The 4,116-nt window shown below is 35.5% G+C and overlaps 1 protein-coding gene across 1 annotated transcript in view; it reads left to right on the top strand.

The window, feature by feature from the left end:
* LOC143254145 (uncharacterized) overlaps positions 1-4,116 on the top strand; it is a 46,357-nt gene that overhangs the window by 21,576 nt on the left and 20,665 nt on the right. The gene's annotated exons all lie outside the window — the stretch shown is intronic.

Raw genomic sequence — 4,116 nt, forward strand, 5'->3', positions numbered from 1 at the left:
TAGTTATTTTGTGAATAATGTTGAGTAGCTCCCATTAGTTTATCTGTTGAAAATTAGGGTTAGGTAAAGCGGATACCTATTTGCATAGTTGTATACTAATACCCGAAAGATATATATCAATGAATAATAATATATTTCCTTACAATATATTTATTTCAGTGCAGCTATCCCTCTGTAGCTTTGCACGCGCCTCCGAAACAAAGGATGTTGACCATTGGTCAAGAACAATCGCCATTTTTAATCGTCTTGCTTTTCGTACAGCACACTTGTATTGAAGAATGATTATGTTTGTTTTAAGAACAAAGGCCTTGTGGCATATCTGGAATCGCATTCAAATCCGTACAAGTTAATAACATAGTTTCCGCATTTTAGGCTGTTGGTGCGTTATAAGAGTGGCAATCTGTATCTCATCGTTGTTAGTAGGTAGTATGATGCTGTTGAGTGGATACTATTTCTGTGGTCGGTGGTTCAAAATCAGAGACAGTAGCAGATGACCTAAATTGTATTGTCACGTGTTGCTGTGATTTCGATATATAAGAAAAACCAAAAAAATAAACCTTCGTGTTTACATAAATGAAGCTGTCTTAGGCCACCAACTAATACAAATTGATCGATTTTATTTTTAATTAAAAACATTTTTCTGAAGTCCAGGTTCGAACCCCGGATTCTGGGTAAAGAAACTGTTGTTATTTAATGTTTAAGCACAAAGCTACAAAAGGAACAACCTGTGCTCTGTCCACCGCGGGTATCGAAATCCGATTTTTAAGTCTTTTAACTTCACAGAATTTCTACCAAGAGACCATTTGATAAGGAGATGATTATTTTTGGACGAGGCTATAAAACATTTTGAAAAATAATCGTTTTTTATTATTAGGACTGAACGTAATTTTGTTTAGTCGTCTATTTGAAAAAAATGTGGGGTGAGTAGACGATTCGCACACTGTCAACCTAGCGGTGAAGTCTACAATTACTTAATTACCTGGCACTTAGCTAAAATAAAAATCTAGTCACCAGGAACAACTTTTAACACGAATATAATGGAACAATAGGGTTGACAAAACCACCTTTACGTTAAATTACCTCACCGTTGGTTAAGCACCTCAATTATACGACAACAAAAAACCGACTAACAAAAGATATACCTTATTTCAAATCATGTTCAACACATTATATTGAAATTGAATTTCTAAAGACGTTCACTGCATAGTTTTCCACACACTTAAAATCTACAACCCACATAACGTTACATTAAAGCAAAGGTACAGATAAAATTATTTGACATAGATTCTCAATGTTTCACTAAAGAAACAACGCAGGATTTATTTTTTCAGCCCGGCATGGCCAGGTGGGTTAAGGCGTTCGACTCGTAATCTGAGGGTCGTGGGTTCGAATCCCCGTCACACCAAACATGTTCTCCTTTTCAGCAGTGGGGGCATTATAATGTGACGATCTATCCCACTATTCGTTAGTAAAAGAGTAGCTCAAAGGTTGGCTAAATTAGGGACGGCTAGCACAGATAGACCTCGTGTAGCTTTGCGGGCATTCGATATGGTTAAGCAAAACGGACCTAAAACGTCTAAATAAGATGCGCTAAACAAAGGTGGTACGTTCGGGAACCCCTACCATAATAGAAGTCGTACAGAGAGAGAAAAGTTTGGTTGTTTAAAAATGATTGAAACATCGCTTAAATGAACTACCGTCTACTGAAACTGGTTTAATTTGATTATGTTGTGCTTTCTGAAGGTGATCTGAACACGAACAAGTTCATCATACAAGCGATGAATCACGGACGATAAGATAATAAAAGATCTGTTACTCATATGAGTAATACTATGTCATAATCTGCAACTGTTATTACTTCATACACTGTATCCTGGTTAACTTAAGCCTAATAATCAAGGATTTCTTAAGATTTAGCTTTGAAGCTTTCCTGCTTCTACCCTGAACAATTCAGAACTTTTGTGAATTTTATAAAAAATGAAAATAGTGATAATTTCGAACCCTAACCCCAGAGGAATTTGTTTCGAATTTCGCGCAGAACTAAACGAGGAATGACGACCTGTAGTTAAGGCACTCGACTCGTAATCTGAGCGTCGCGAGTTCGAATCACCGTCGCACAACGTATGCACGCACTTTCAGCTGTAAAGGCGTTTTAATGTAACGGCCAATCCCACTTTTCGTTGGTAAAAAAGTGGGCCACGAGATGGTGGTGGGTGATGAATAGCTGCTTTCCCTCTAGTCTTACACTGCTAAATCAGGGACGGCTAGCGCAGATGGTCCTTGTGTAATTTTGCATGAAATGAAAAAACAAATAAACGAGAATTATATGCGCTCACCGTCACTAATTTAGCAGTGGGCTTCTCTTTACCAAAGAACACCGAGATTGACCTTTACATTATAATGTCCTCATGGCTGAGCATGTTTTGTAGGACAGGGATCCGAACCTACAATCCTCGTACTAGAAGTCGAACATTCTAACCAGAATACTTAACTTATACCCACATAGATCGAATTCAAGAACAAAAATGTCTAGCACAAAATATTAATATATGTAACACTTACATTTTAATGGGAAGGTTTTTTTATAGTGCAATTGAAGATTAAGCGGTGGAGTTTTTGTTAAACGAAAGACAGCACCAATAAGTCTAATAAAAGATGTGTAGTATGCGTGAAATTTAAGATTGAACTTATTACAAATTTTCTTTATAATCAGTTAAAACAGGAGACTCCTTAACAACAACCCAGTGTTAAAGACACTTTCCTAATCCTTACGATGATTGGTTTGTTTTGAATTTCGCGCAGAACTATTCCAGCTTTATCTGCGTGACTCTTCCTAATTGAGCACTGTATCACTAGAGGGAAGGTAATTAATCAACACGACCCACCGTCAACTCTTAAGCTATTAATTTACCAACAACTAGTTGCAAATTGTCATCACATTATAATGTCACCAACGCTAAAAGAATAAACATATTCGGTGACTAGGGTTCGAATCCGCAGAATACGAGTCGAGCGCCCCCTGATCACCAGACCGTTACAAACTATAAAGAATCACGCTGACACAAGTGCTACGTATATTAAATGAATTTGTTTTGTTTTTTGCATGGCCCACGTGAAATGAAACTTGTTTTAATATATAGACTGTTACCAGTTGAACACCTTTCGGAAAAGTAACAAGTTGCGTTCATATTTATTACATTTTCAAGACAACATTTTAATATGGCAAAATATTTTACATTGTAACGGTTTATTTTGAAAACTCTTAAAATACATTCTAGTTTAACAAATCCTTTGTAAAAGCGCTTGATTTACAACTTCACAGTCAATTTGAAATGTGTGTCGAAATAAAAAATGTATGGTTATTTCAAAACGCAAAATTGCTGCCATCTAACGGCACCAAATGAAGTTACTATTTTAAGCACATAATTTGTAATCATGTCTTTATGCAAATAACTACACATTGTCACCCACTTATTTATGTGAAACTAAATCGCAAATACAGATGTTATTTGGTTTTTATTTAATAGCGTTCTAATTTGATTTGGCGATCTAAAATCTATGCTTTAACTTCCGCATTGAGAACAGCATTCATTTCATCAAAACATCAAGGTTACGAAAGGATATGTATAACAACGTTAACATTTGTTTTACTGATAGTACGAGAAATGACTACATTATGGTATTTTGTTTCCTCATTCAAGTTACATTTATAGTAAAATAACCATTAACTTCGAACAATATATCGTCGATATTAGCAATATTTATTACCAGTATCTCCATCTGGTGGAAATATTATATACTATGAATAAAAGTTAAGGGGGGGGTTATAAAATGAACACAAACTCAGCTACCTACAAAAACAGTATTAATCAGCTTATGGTTCAACTAGTGTCAGTCTAATGAATTATAAATATTCTGTAGAAACGACAGAAAATCTTTATCCTCACAAATTAACAGGAAATTTCGGTCAAACCATGGTCATCCCAATCATGTAGTGCTATTTTATCGTTACTGGAATACACACTTTATAAACTTGCTGTAACAACGTCGGGGGATACTTTAAATTGAAAATGTGTCATACAAAGTTACATACAGAGATGAAAAGAAAACACCAAA

The sequence above is a fragment of the Tachypleus tridentatus genome, chromosome 6 (genome assembly GCF_004210375.1).
Source record: "Tachypleus tridentatus isolate NWPU-2018 chromosome 6, ASM421037v1, whole genome shotgun sequence".
Lineage (NCBI taxonomy): Eukaryota > Metazoa > Arthropoda > Merostomata > Xiphosura > Limulidae > Tachypleus > Tachypleus tridentatus.